This window comes from Accipiter gentilis, chromosome 21 (assembly GCF_929443795.1).
Source record: "Accipiter gentilis chromosome 21, bAccGen1.1, whole genome shotgun sequence".
Classification (NCBI taxonomy): Eukaryota; Metazoa; Chordata; class Aves; order Accipitriformes; family Accipitridae; genus Astur; species Astur gentilis.
Window position 1 is genome coordinate 7860496 of NC_064900.1, and position 14943 is coordinate 7875438.

The 14943-nt window shown below is 43.3% G+C and overlaps 1 protein-coding gene across 11 annotated transcripts in view; it reads left to right on the plus strand.

Moving 5' to 3' along the window:
• ST3GAL6 (ST3 beta-galactoside alpha-2,3-sialyltransferase 6) overlaps window positions 1–14943 on the plus strand; it is a 56397-nt gene that overhangs the window by 10987 nt on the left and 30467 nt on the right. The window contains exons 1-2 of one of the 11 annotated variants that reach the window (XM_049824968.1): window positions 10708–11867; window positions 12305–12425. The exons of 6 other annotated variants lie outside the window; for them this stretch is intronic. The gene's annotated coding sequence lies outside the window, so the exon portion shown is untranslated. Of the gene's footprint in view, window positions 1–47; window positions 68–285; window positions 308–10706; window positions 11868–11912; window positions 12426–14943 lie in introns of those variants that run through there. 4 more of the 11 variants (XM_049824975.1, XM_049824977.1, XM_049824972.1 and 1 more) reach the window with 4 other exon arrangements.

The following is a 14943-nucleotide window of genomic DNA, read 5'->3' on the forward strand; positions in this document are numbered from 1 at the left end:
GCCCGCTCGGCGCCGCGGTGGGGACGGGGGGGATCCTGCGGGCTGCCGAGCGCCGCCGCCTAGCCGGGTAGGCGGGCCGGGGGCCGTGAGGGAAGGGGGCGTCAGGGAAGGGGCCGTCCCCGTTCCCCCGGCGGCCCCTGCCGGCCGCGGGGCGGGGGGAGCTGCTCGCCTCTCCCCGGCCTCCCGGAGCAGCCCCGCTCCTGGGCCGGGGCGGCAAGCGGAGCCGGAGCCGTCCCCAGCCCCGCAGCCGGCTGCCGCGCCGCATGCTGCCGCCGCCCAGAGCCGCCTCGGGGCCCTCCCGCGGGCGGTGAGTCGCGGCGGGCGGGCGGGCGCGGCTGCAGGCGAAGAGCCCTGCCGCGGGGCGCGGGGGGCGAGATAAGGGGCGGCGGGGCCCGGCGGGCGGTAGGGGAGCGGCGCGGCGCCGGCCGGGGGCTCCGGAGCTGCGCGGCGCAGGGCAAGGCAGCGGGGAAAGCGGGCTCATGCCGGCGGGACAGCCCCGCGCGGGGGGAGCCTCCCGGCCGAGAGGGCGGCGGCTGGCAGCGGTCCGTAAATAAAATTTGGGGGGGGGGGAGATTCGTGGTTTCTGCTAAGCTGCTTGGATCTGGTAATCCCACCGTGTTGCTATGGCTGCCGGTCAGGCGGGTTCCGCCGAAGGATTGCTTTAGGCGGGTGTACCGAAAGGGAGGGACTGCCCCTTGGAAATGCCGAAGGCGCGGGGGAAGGAACAATGGTCTCTGTGAGTAGACCGCCTTAGGCTATGCAAGTCCATTACTTGTAGTCTAGGGAAGAAACAAACCCTGGAAGTTTTGTGTTCTCTGCTTTTTTTTAAAAGTCTTTGGATTATTATTTGGCAGTGGGGGTTATGTTTCAGTTTTAGTCGTTGCAAGCTGTGAGATCAGCCCAGCTGTCCTTTCTCAAATTAAAATTTCCAGTGAAATGAACAACTGATCTATTGGGATTTGTGGCTGTTGGCGCTCCTTTACCTGACTGAAACTTTTCTGTCCAGGTTTCTTCAGTTTTTGTCTCTCTTCGCCCACTTTATGCCGAGCTAGTCTTACATACAATATTGTTGCAAAACTTCAGAAAGGACAAACTTTGCAATGGGATGAGATTACTTGTTTTAACCTGGCAGTTCTATTGCAGCTGAACTGTGTAAAAATGTTATACAGAAGTGCTATTTTTGAAACTAGAAGAACTTGCCTTCTATCTGTAAGATTGTACCAGCTGTATTATTTTCTTCCCACTTACATGAATCAAATCTATGGATCTTTAATTCCAGCTTGATGCAGTACCTGCTTCTTCAGTATGTCTGTCTCTGCTGAACTGAAGCAGAGTCAATTAAGTTACTCTTTAAGCTTATGGCTGTTTATTAAAGCAGTAGTATTAAAGGTGGGTAAGTCCCATGGTCTCCTGGAGGGTGGTCATGGCTTTAGGAGACCTCTCCTGCTTGCGGGAGGTATGAATCATCCCCTGAGACTCAAGAGACTCCCACTGTCCAAATATGCCCCTGTTAAAAACCAGGAGGAAAGTTTCTCTGTGGAAGCAACTGACTGTTGGGGAAGTACCCATGGGAGCAGCTGCAGAGTGTGTAGGCAGGACCACAAAACCCGAAAGGTGGCAGGAAGATCACAAGTGCCTGAGTCCGAAGTCGTACAGAAGTGGGGAAATAGGTGAGGTATGGTGTTTTGGCTAGACAAGGTGATTGGCAAGACGTTACTTTGATATGTACTGTGTGTGCTGCTAAATAATGGCTTTAGCAATTACGCAGGGGAGTTGCCTCACTGAGGAGGGAAGTACAGCAGCTGGCATGGTGACGGGTCTTATTCGCAGTGGCAAGCGCTTGAGGTGCTTCTCCTTCACCACCTCTTCAGACCTTTGAAAGCTTAAAGGCAGAGACAGTTCTAGAGGATTTTGGATGATTGCTTTCTTTTTTGTGTGTTCTTTCATTTTGGGAGAGAAGAAGGCAGGGAGTGGGAATAGTCTTTCTTGTGATAGCTTCTTTATACTGTTAACGCTTTTATCCTGGGCTTTTTTTCATTGTTAGTTTCTGGGCACAGCATGATTGGTGCCTTTCAGTAAAGGTTTGATCCATCCTCCCAAGACAGGCTTGGGAAAGTTCTCATAAACCTGCTTTGGTTGATTTATAGTTTTCTGCTTCTTGTGTGTTGCTTCATATGCTGCTGAGGGTGGTTCAACTATTTTGGCCTGGAAGAGGATGCAGTCAGATGGGTCGTTTGAAGGTACAACTTGCAAGGCCACTGAGAGCCTCCATGAGGTGGTCTGCACCATTGACTCAAAGGGACTTGTGAGGAAAGGCTCTTATTTTTTTTCTTCCACAGCACAGCTTGAGCTGTAGCACAGGATCTTGGTTTGTTTGTCTTTGTACCTTAAGGTTATTTTACTTATAAGCATGAAAGGTTGTTTTTACTGTGTATATGATGTGAGATACTCTGCTGTGGCTCCCTAGTTAAGTGCATTTTAGGAATGGGCTCAAGTTTACTTGAAATATCTCTTTTTACAGGCATCTTTCCTTACAGATGTTTGCCCTGCTTTAGCTAAATCAGTTGAAGTGTCCACTGTGCATTTAAGAGGAGTTTAATTTATCAAGCTTATGACAACTAATTTGTCATCCATCTGAATAATTTGTTTATCAATTTCTCTAGCCTTACAGACAAGCTAGTAAATAATACTGGGAAATTAATTTATGGGCTGAGTGTCCAGGGTTTTTTCTTTTTCAGGGTCTCTATTTTCTACCCCCCATTTACTCAAAATACCAAGAGCTTTGTAGCAGAATAAAAAACCCCCGAACTTCCCATTAATCCAGCTTCTTCTACTTCCATTTTTGGTATGTTACATGTGACTACTTCTATACCTATTCATAGACTTCAAGGGAAATGAAAATAAAACTGCTTTTGTTTATCTAATTATTTGGTGTGTGAACTTCTTGAAGTGTTAAATCTTTCTTTTATCATCCTGCTATAGAAGAAGCTAAAACCTTAGCTGCTCTTGATGTGTATTGAGGTTGTGGGGAAAATGAGATGTGCAAGCTGTTGTTTACTTTACAAGTCACCTTTCAGTAGTGTGTGGAAATTAATCTCCTCTCACTTTGCAGTTCAGTGTATTAACCACTGGTATCAATAGCTGCTATTTGTACAGAAAGGTTGAAAAGTGATGGGCAACATTAGCTACTGTGTGCTCTGAAGCAAAAATAGGGAACATGTGGCTTTCATGTGGTATGACTACCTTTTGAAAAATGTGTTGAACAAATGTAGGTGCAGAATGTGGTAAAATAAAATACTTCGTCGTAGTGCTTGTTGCTATGTTCGGTACCTATCTTAAAATATCGTGTCCTTTTAAAGTTAATTTTGTTTAGGTGGGGTGGCTCTTGAGTGTTCAATGTTGGTCATTCTTTGGTCTTGAAGGCAAAAGTGAAGAAGCCTTGATACCTCAAGAGGAAGACCCTTTACAGCACTGCAACAAAGTGAGCAAAGTTTAAGCACTCCCCAGATAATACCCAAAGTTTGCGTGTAACTGTTATGTGTTGCCTCTGCTCCCAGCCCCTGCAGCAGCAGTAAAGCTGGAGTACATTATGCTAGCGCTACTCTTTACATTCCAGCTTCCATGGGGAGCCAGGAGGAGCAAAGCAAAAACTTGAATAGCCCCCAGTTTCCCTGACTGGGAAGGGAAGGCTGGAAAACTTGAGGAGCCACAAAGCTGATCCTCCTTCCTGTTAGGGGGGCAGGAATGGAGTAATCAAGGAACTGGTTTTAAGAGCAGGCAGGAATGAAATGAAGTTCAGACTTAATCACTGAAGCTCTTCCTAAAATCTGTTGATTTACAGTGCAAGTTTCCAGTCCCCTAGCAGGAATATTGCTTTCTTTTGGGCCACTAGCTAGTAGGAAATTTTATTTGTGAGGTGGGTGGCTAGCAGTCAGACTTCCACAGACTCTTCAACTCACTTCTAAAAGAACAGTTTCTAACCCTTCTGAGTACAGGTCAAAACCACTAAAATAAGGATCAGCTGCTGCAGAGCTCAGAAGAGCTCTTTGTTAGACTGGATCTGTAGACTGACGCTTTTGCAGCGCAGCAGTAGCTGGTCACTGCTTTCTTTCACTACTGCTTTTTGGAGTTCTGTGGCCAGCAGTGAAATGAGAACGGTGTAAGGGGCATGTTATGGGCGTACCCAGAGCTTTAGCAGAGATAGGCGGAGGAAATATGCATATGTAATGGCCATTTAATAGTCAGTATAAAATATGTGCATGTGTATAAAATACAAATGATATTGCATTATGGGATGGAGGAGGAGGAGGAGTCCCTTTCCAAGGGTAAGAAAGGAATTGAAGTTGTGTTTTTGCCATTATCTTTTTTTCTTTTTTCCAGTGTAATTGTTGGTTTACGTAGCCCCCTCCTGGGCAGCTAATTTTTGCAGGTGTGTTGTGCTGACACAGTTTTGACTACATGATGACCTGTGTGTGGGAAATTATCTGTTTAGGAAGAGGAGCATACAAGCACCCTAGCTTAACAGAGGGGACCGTGCAGGGGAAGGAACTTGTGGGTTTTCCTCCCTGCAGTGAGGAGAGAGGAAGGTGCTTGCTGCTTAAGAGCTGTTGTTGCTGAATGAAACCACAACCTTATTCATTTTTGGCAGTCAAAAATAGATATTTCCTGTTCTTGAACCTGCCTTTCTACATCCTCCACCAGTGTCACACCTGAGCACCCTGGAAACACTATCACCTTGATCTTCACAGTGCTTCAGGTAGTCTGAAGTCAATGTGTGGGATTGAGACCAGGAGGAGGGTTAGTGGTGTAGATGGGAGATACCCTGTAGGGTTTGTTTGAACATAACATTTGCACAAGATTAAATGGAGCAATAATATTAAATCCACTTGATGAAGCGCCAGAGCAAGTTGGGATTTGTCCATATTGGTGAACACATACAAGGCTTGCTAGCATGTGGTAGCTAGTCTTGATCCTGCCCCTTGTGCAGACAAGTTACTGCCTTCTCATTTGGTTAGTTGGCAAAAGCCTGTTTTTTGCTGGAAACAGTTTAGGGAAAATTACAGCTAGCTCTGATTGCCCAAATGTTTTGCAATATCTAATGAGACAGGGTGACAGTTACTTGCCTCAGCTGAGAATCTGGAAGGCTATATAAACCTATCCTTCACCCCCCCAATTTTATAATCACCTGTGGCAGTTTTAATTCCCCATTCTCAAAATTTGAGGGCCTCAAGACTGTGTCTGCAGTGAAGTGCCCTGTGGTTCAGCAGCTCTGACGTAGTAGTACCACTTCAGTCTCCTTTGGTGGATTTCCTGTAGGTTTTTTCTGCCCTGGTTCCCAGGTGTAGATGTTGGCAGGTCCATAAAAGGATGCTAAAAGGAGTAGGCAGGGATGTTACACTTCAACTCCTGTACTAAACAATTGTAGGTGCTGCAAGGAGAATGAACCAGGAAATGTCCACAGTGTGCTATCCCTAAATAGCATCTCCCTCTGTCAACTGCTGGAGGCAGGCTAGTGGGAAAGATGGACATTGGTCTGCCATAGCAGAGCATTTCTTGTGCCTGTGTTGCTCAATTTGTGTGGTGGAGCACAGGCCAGGTGTGTAAACTGGGGTTTGAGTAGCCAGATGGTTAAAATAGTGGTCAGTGTAAATACCATTTGTACAGTTTCTCACGATTGACTGCTGTTTTTTTGCAAAACTTGTTAAGGAAATACTGTTACTTCATTTTCATTGGAGCAATTTGAATGGAATAGCTATTTTCATTCCTTTTTTTTCTTCCGTGCTAATGGCACGACTTAATTTGTTTTCAACTTGGGACATCAGTTCTTAGATGGTTTAGCCTCAAACCTTAGGTTTTGTTTTAGTTTAAAGATTTCTAATCTAAATTGAGAATGTTCAGAGCTTTCTGGAAAGAATGGTGAAGTGAAATAGAATATGCATTTCATTCTTCAGATTTCACAAAGAGTATTTCCTGTAATAAATACTGGCTGGTGTCAGAGTGACTTTTTTCGAAGCTGGGTTGACTGAAGTCAGCTAACACTGTCTATCAAGTGACTGAAAAGGATATGTGAAATGTTTAACTTCAGACAACAGTTTTGGGAAATTTGGACCCTTATATGTTTGTGGAAGGCTTTTCAAATTTTAGCACTTTTTTTTTAATGTCCAGAGGCTCTTATAGCATCTCTGCCATGCAATTGTGTGACGAGCAGATAAAATGAAACCAGCTTTCTGATGACTTTCTGATCTTTAATGAAAGATGAGCTTATGGGGTTTCTTTGTTCTACCCAGCTGCCTGTTTATTTTTGCAAAACCTGTGGAGGTCTCACTTTTAAGTTCCTAATCTCCTGTCAAATTTGACTGAAATTATCCAAAGGGGTTCAAAAGTTCTACAAGGAAAGAGAGGACATGCACACATGCATACAGGGTATAATTGCATAAACCTCATTTCATGCTAAGAACACATGCGATAGAACAAAAAGCCTTTTACTGTACTGCATTTCATGCTCTAATGGAGTTCTGCATTGTCTGTGGCATGATTAGCGACCTGATAAGACACAGTGATGCTGGAGGCTGAGCTGAATTTGGTGTGGTCAGGGTACCAAGGAAGAGATGTCAGTAGGCAACACAGCAGGTCCCACTCGCAGTGTGTCTTGCTCTAGAGGACTTCCAGTTTTATCTGAAGCAAATCTAGGACTTCATGTTTTATTCCTGCTGCAGCATGAGCCAGTTTGGTCATGGAACAGCAGATCTGTGCTACAAAAGAAGTCCATCGCCCTGCTGTGACTCATGCGGAGGTGAGCCCTGTGTTGTCTCTGGCTTTACCCGTTACTCTGTTATCTTCAGAGGGCATTACTCTCTTATCTTCAGAGGAGATACTCCCACATACAGCCTTGGGCAAATCTGAAGCTCAGCAAAGATCATGTAGGGGAGGACAGCTAATCTGTTTAAAAATACTACAGACTTGAAGAAACTCCTGTTCATTTTGCTGTAGCATTTAGGACTGTTGAAAGAGAGAATCAAACAGCAAATGTAGACACTGTTACACCAACAGCAAACCAGACTTGGCTTAGGAAGTAACAAATCAAACTGAGGGAGGGAGCTGCTGATATGCAGCAGAAGGTCCTGTGTGAAGCCATCCCTGCAGCAGGGACGTGGCTGTGTGTCTGCAATCTACCTATGGCAGGAAGGCTGCCCGGCTGCCCGTGCACCTCCTGGCTCTCAGCTGGGCTCGTAGGCATTTTAGCCACTACGGGGCAATCCCAGCAGGAGTGCTGTGAGACTGTGAAAGAGGGTGGGTGGGGTGAAATGCACCATCGACTCCCCTCAGTTTTAGGGGTGACTGTCCTTTTCAAAAAAACAAACAAAAAAACTCCAAAACATTGATATATCAATTTTCAGTTTGGGGGAGGAGATGGGTTGTGTTTAACTTTCAGTGAGGATTGAGGTCTGAGGTCTGAAAGTCCTAAATGGGTGTCTCTGTGCAGCGCTGAGAAGAGCATATAAGCTTTCCCAGCATTCCCTACTGACTAATTTAGGCAGCTTTCCTCCCAGACAGATGGCAATTGAAGATTACCATCAAAGATAATTAGCTTTCCTCATGTATAGGTAAGGAAACTAAGGTGCATAATTCAGGGCTAGGAACTCCACTATAGGATGAATACCCACTAGAATTTAGCACTGCAATATGGGGTGTTGTAGTGTCATTTTATAGCTCTGTAGACACAGAAATATGGAAATGAACTTGTGCAAACTTTTCCATAAGGAGATGAGTTCCCTTACAGCAACTGACAATTGCTATGTGAAGAATTCCTGTTCTGGTTTTATGTCTTTTAGCCTGCTCCTTTGTCCTGGGTTTTTATTGTGAATTTGATTTCAGCTTTGTCCAGGGAAACACACAATTAATGATACTCTGAATGCTGAAGTCAGATACACCTACATCTTTGTTCTCCTTGGAAAGCTCACTACATTTTTCAACTATGCTATGTATCTCATAGCACTCAAAATCCTCAGGATAAGTACTGTTTGGATATTGTATGTGATAGTTTTTCCTGTATTCACGTTTAAAAATGAAACAAAGCACTAGAAGCCTTTAGGGGATCAGATATGGACTCTGCTGCAACCTGTACAACAGTTCTTTGTTAGCTCAAAACCACTTTATGTCCACAAAGCATTGTCATAGTTATGAAGTTGCTCATTAGAGCTTTTCTTCTTGCACCTTTTGTTGTTGTTGTTGTAAATAATATTTCTTGAGCTTTAGTGCTCAGAAAACTAAGCTACATATAAAGAAGACTTTTGAAAATAGCCTTAATATTTACAATATTTGAGCTTTTCCAGTTTGGCACTGTCAGTTTGCATTTAGCTTTCTTGCAGTAGTTAGCAGTTAAGGTTTGTATTTGGATTAATTTTCAAGATCCAAAGGCAGTGTGAATGTTTGCATTGCAATGCTGAATTGAGAGCACTGGAAGTGTAAGGCATTAATGTTATCAGAGAAGCTGCTCAAAGTGTTGGTGTCCTGCAGCTTTCTCCTGAGCTGGCAGGATTGCTGCCCTGGGAAACTTCCAAGACTTAGTAGTAGTGTGGGGTAAGTGCTACCACTTATCTCCATTTTCCTCCCTCCCTGAATTAATTTAGCTTTATACTTTTCACTGACTTGTTTTGCTGCATTCCTGAGAATCCCAGAGCTCTTCATTGGCATACAAGCATCGCAGCAGATTGACTTGCAGAATCTGCTGTTGGGGTAAATTCCATCTCAAAGAGCTGGGGATGTTGGGTGGGTTTTTTTGTGTGTGTGGTTTTATTGTTTTGGGGTTTTTTTTCAGTAGTTGAGGCAAGATAGGGAACAACAGCAAAAATCACTGAACATAATATGTTTGGGGCTCTGACTACAGGCATACTTTGCATGTTATTTAAATGAAATTAAACTGTTCATTTTGTATACTGGTAGGAGCATGTTCATACCTATTTGCTGGGTCTCTTAATCCACACAAACCTGCATAATGTAACTTGTTGCTTTTTAAAATAAGGAGACTAAAAATTCCAGTAAAAAGAGCTGTGGCATCAGATGATGGCAGTCCATGCGTATTTGGACTTAATTGTGACTGGGGCTTGCAAATGCTACTGTGAAAACTAGTCATACAAAAAGTAGCTGTGTCTCTTTAGGGACAGATTCTGACACCAGGACAGATCAGGATTTATACTGTTATAACTAAGTGAGAAATTAGTCTGATTTACTTAGGACTTGATGTAGATGGGGACCATTTCATTCTCCAGGTGCTGGTAGTGAAGCAAGTAAATTAGCCCTCTTCATTATCTTTTTTTTTTGGTTGAGTTCCACATGATTCCCTCTGCCCTTGAGAGCCCTGATGTTGCTTGTGCGTGTTTTTTGGTTTGGGGTTGTTTTTATATTTATTTTAGCTGGAGGTTGAGGTTATTTTTCCCAAGCTGACTGGTAGATTTTGTTTTGTAATTTGCAGCCGTTTTTCTGAGAGCTGAGGTTAAATCACTAGCTCCAAGCCAGAGCTGGATGTTTTAGATACCCTAGGCATTATTAGAAGACAAAGTGTGTCTTGTTTTAAGGTGAACTTAATGCCATATGCATGCGTAATACAGATAAAATTCTCTTGTTGGATGTTTATTTATTTAGATTGATGATGGTTTCTGGGGGGGAAAAAACTGGTGAGCTGATGAAGTTTGTAACTGAACTGTTTTGAAAGCTGACTCGTGGCTTTTCCCAGCCTTTTCACATTCTACTTTTTTCCATCTTCTCTCTCTGGGAAACCTAAGAAAGATTGTTCATTTGATCTCGAGCCTCTGACGCTGCAGGCATTCATGGACAAAGAACAGTGGGTGTGAATGAGTAACTAATGTTGTAGTGGGATGTGTGTCTTTCTATTAATGATTTTCTGTGTTCTGAAGCATTGTGTAGTATGCCTGTCATCTTTGTAGTTTAAAAGGTGGTGAAGATGCAAAACAACTTAAAACCGTGATGCTCTATTCCTTCAGGAAGAGCAGCTCAAGTTGACAGAAACTTTTTCAGTTATGCAAGTCAAGCTATGAGGAGAAATTGATTTGAACTGTGACCCCCAGAACATGTTGCATGGCTTGTTTGTATTCCAGCCTTTCTGGAAGAAGAGCTGAAGGGACAGAGGGGAAACAGGCTGAGAAGGAACAGTGTTGTTACCACAGTATGCAGGAGGAGCTGTGTGGATTTATAGCACGCATTCTCTGTGTATTTTGTTCTATCATGTATTACACTGACACCTATGATGTGTAATACATAAATAGCAGCCTAGCTTAGGCTGGCTAAAGCTTTAAAGGTTAATCTGGGAGAGTACAACAGGGCTGGAAGAAATCTTTCAGCTAAGGCTGTGTTACTGAATTTGTGATTGTTTGGTTTTTTGGTTCTTTGTTGGTTTTTTTAAGGTGTAGTTAGAGCTGGATTTGCGGTGTTTGCTTTGATTAAAGCTTTGGGAGTTGAGGAAGCAGAGCTATTTGTGCTCAGCTCATACTTGCTTTGGACTTGCATGCACAGATTAGCTTTTGACCAAAACCTGAAGTAGTTGTTTTTGTACTGCACTGCATTGCGATGGCTGCTAGGCATGGCGATAACTGCTTGGCTGTGTTAAAGTATCCTGAAAGAAGAAAGGAAGGGGTGGGGGGGGGAAGTGAAGTGTGTTGGGGGGAGGTCTGTGGAGGGACAGGACAGGGAAAGCATATGGAAATGTCTGTTGGCAACTTCTGTACACCCTGACATGAATTGGCCACTGCCTTCTAGTCTTCATCTCAAGGCACAAAAGCAGGCAAGAGCCTGAGGCTGTAGATTTGATCTTATTCTTGATTGTAATTATACGCAAGGTTTCTGGAAATCTGTGATACTTAGAAAGCACCAGTTAGATGAGAATCCAGCAGTTATTGTTCCTCTTCCCCTCAAAGCCACAAGTTGGATTTGGATCTACCCAGGGCTGACTTTTAAACTCTAGTTATCAGTGTTTAACTGTGCTACAAAAAGTGTGTCCCTTGTTGGAATGAGCCCAGAGCCATTTTGGAACATTAGGGAATATTGTTTTCTATCTTGGAGGGGAAAAATAATTAAAACCAACATTCACCATCTGAGAAATATCAAACCAGCTATTTCTTTTATGCTTGCAGTTTTAATTGTGTGTCTACACCATGCAATGGAACGTGCTGTCACCTTGAGCTGGTGCCAGGGTCCACATTGCACTGTGATAATCTGAGCCAAAATATTAGCTTGGATCTCAAGGGTGGCATAGCAACCCTGTGATAGCCCCAAGCTGGAGGTAATGTGTTCTGCCTCTCAGCAAGGCTAATTAACTCAGCATCAGACAGTTGTACCAAATACTGCTCTTATTTGAGGGTCATTTCAGTGATACCTAATGCCTGTGCTCTGTTGTGTTTTGCTCATCAAGGTTTTCTGGCAGGATGGACTGGGTGATGCTTTGTACTCCTTTTTTTCATCTGTGGAGCTAGTATTTGGTGTCAGTATAACTGACATTACATTTTGCATTGGTAGGCCCCAAAGTGATATCTCTGTGAAACAATGCACATCATTGATTGTGGTACTTCTGAGGATCACAGCAGTTTTTTGCAGCCAAAAGGGGGACTGTTGGAGTAAGCTTTAAAAAGGTTGTAGTAACTTGATGTAGGCTTGTACATGTCTCTTCTTGCTATCCAGGAAACAGTTCGATGAGTGCATGCAACCTCTCTTTTTCTCTGGCCTTTTCATATTTTGTGTTCCTGCCTCTACTGTGGGGCACATGTAAAAGCTCCTGGGTGCTCAGGCAAAGGAGGGAAGAGGAGTGAAAAAGGAGTTACACCTCTGAACAGATGATGCTGCACTAAATAAAGGAGGTAAGACAAGAGTCTGAGCGTGGTGATAAGACTAAGTCAGGACCTCTCCCAGCTTTTGCCAAACTCTCCCTATTGATGGCATGTCTTCCTGGAAGGCTACAAACTCATGTTTTTCAGATCTTGCCTGAAATGTTGAAGGGCTTAGATTTGGCTAGAACAAGCCACCATACCTGATATCTGGCATTTAAGGGTGGTAATGGGAGCAAGATGAGAGAGTGGGGCTGGAGATGATGGTTTGGAGGGGTGTAGGTGCTGCACTGCCTATTATGCCCAAGACACAGAGATAAACTGTGCTCTTTCCTGGGCCTGCCTGTAGCCTTCTGGAAGGGAGCTAACCTCCCTCTTCCATCAGCTGTCCTGTCTAAGTAAATTAGGATTGCAGGGGGTGAAAATACAATAGATTTGACTGGACTTGATTCTTTATCAATACCTTTTAGCTGAAGGATATGCCTGCATGGGAAGAGTTTCTGATTTTATAACTAGGACTGGAGAGCTGCATAAGAGGGAAAGTGACGCAGAGATTTCCTTGAAGATTTTGGACGGAAGCAAACTGAAATGGTGATTATCAATGAAAAATACTGATTAAGTTGCTTTTCCTCCTTGCTTGACCCAGCTGGCGGGCATGTTCTGGTGAGGAGCAAAATACTGGGGTCTATACTTCAAAGACAAAAATGGAATAAAATAAATAATAATGAATTGTCCACAAAATGACAAATGTATTGCTGTCCCTTGTGATACAGAATAGGTTTTACCATTAGCAGGATGATGAAAGTGAGGGAGGCAAGTGCTTAGGTCCTAAAGCCAATCTAATAACTCTTGCAGCCTGTCCTGAATTAGTATGCAGCCGTTCAAAAGGCCAAAGGTGGACACAGCTCTAGTCTACATCTCTCCCCAGTAGATTAATGTCAGCAGAGACTACATTTTTGGCTGTTGTAGCTGATAAAGAACAAGGGTTAACTAAATCTACTAAACATCACTGTGATACTACTAAACTACTGTGATACTAATCTACTGGACATCATTGCTTACTGTTGGAGAAAAGATTATCTTGCTACTTCTTTCTGGGTCTTCTGTAGTAGCTGGAGAAAGGGGAAATATTAGGGGAAATATTGGAAGCCTTCCTTAAAAAGAAGCTGTCTCTGGAGGAAGACTTGCCTTTTTTCACACTTGCAAGGATGCTGTGGAAGTAAATGGCTAGTTCAGTATGCCCTTGGAGGGGAAGAAGGCTCCAGTTTTCACAGTCAGCAAACTTTTCCTCTGTTGCTTATCCCCTCATCATTGAAAGAGATGAAGGCAGAAGGAGCCTGAAAACATCTTATCTTCCAGTGGAGGAAAAATCTTTAATTGCTGGTAAAGATCGTACATGTGGTATGATGGTGGAAGACCCCTGTAACATTTTGATACAGTAAAACCTTAGTTTTTTGGTGTCATGGTTTGGGCAGGCCTTCAGGAACAGGAATAACTGCTTTGGTTTTGTGTGGGGTGGGGCAGGTTAGCAAGAATCTTTTTCCAATTAAGATGCTGTTAAACTTACCACTTCAAGTCACTGTTGGGGAGTTAGAAATGCAGTTTTAATTCAGGGTCACTTTGCTAGGATAATCCAATGTAACTACCTTCCTCATTTAAACTTAATGTTTCCGAGGACTTTTGTTTCTTAAACTAAAATTGAAAGGAACATTAGAAATTATGAAAAAAATGTAAGGAGTGGGTGAGGGAAGGTACTAGACTGACTCAGCCACTTCGGTACTTTTAAGACTCTGCTGCAGTGCTATTGTATTGTTCACTGCAGTGTTTCCTTCCTGAAGAGAGGGAAAATTAATGACTTATGTGTGTACCTAGAGCAAGAACTGGAAGAGTAATGATGACTAGTGTATAGATTTGGCAGAATAAATATATAGATATGTGCCATAATATGCTTGTGTTTTGGCAGCTTGAGGCAAATGACAATGTGAGAAAACTCCCTGCTTGGTTTTTCTTTTGCTGCGTAGTTGTTCCACCGGGCGTGCACTACATCCTGACCAAAAATACTGGTGATCGCAAGCAAGCTCACAAAATACTGACTACATCTTAAAAATCCTGATGTTTCTTTTTAAACTTTTTAGCAGGTTTTTATGTGCTTTTTGTTCTGTCCCTTTAAATTTCAAGGTCCTCTCAAAGCATGTTTTCAAGCACATTTCCCTTCCTCCCCCACAACTACAAGGGCTAGGAATTTGAGGTCTGACTGAGCTGAAATTTTCATGCTGTCAGTTAATTGCAGCAGCAAGAAGTTAAACTGTTACAAGACTAGGTATGGAGCTAAGATTGTTTTAAGATGAGTAGTATTTAATTTAGTAGTAACCACTTAGTTAAAATATTTATTAACCATTTAGTAATAGTCAAAGATGCTTTACCAAGTAAGTAGGACAGATGGAAAAGCCTCCCACATTGTATTATAACAACCTAATTTTAATCAAGAAAGCAAAAGGAAGGCTCACAAGCTTTATGAAAAAAGGTGATTGTAGTGTGGTCATGTGATTGCCCAGTCCAACAGCTATAGTTTCCTGCTTGCTATTTTATTCTGTGGTATGGCTGCATCAACTGCATGTGCAAGTTGAAAGATAAATAGAGGCTATGAGATAGTGGCTCATATCAGATACCACACTTAGTGAAGTAAAGACTTAATTGTGAGTAAAGATGCAGCTCTGACAAGTATGTGGGTTCCCCACTTCCACCAAGGGAAGAAAAAAATAGCCTCTGGGCTTATATAGCTATTTTTTCATATACCCAAATGTGTCTCTGGTGGGTTGGTGGGGGCTGGGGTGGATCCATCTGTCTACAGGAGATGCAGACTGATCTCTGAGATCTCTTAATACTGTAACAGAGTCTGTCTTGTTTAATTCTGTAATTGTAGCTCTGCCTTGGCAGGGGTGGGAAGTTGAACAGCGGAAGTTAGCTTAGATTCCTATGAAAAAATGCCCATCAATCTTTTTACAACCCCTATGCATCCCATTGCTTGCTTACTTTCAGAAAATTGACCAGCTAACACTGTCAATGTCAGGCGTTGGCATGCCAGGTTCCTTGCCCCTTTCCTCGTGTG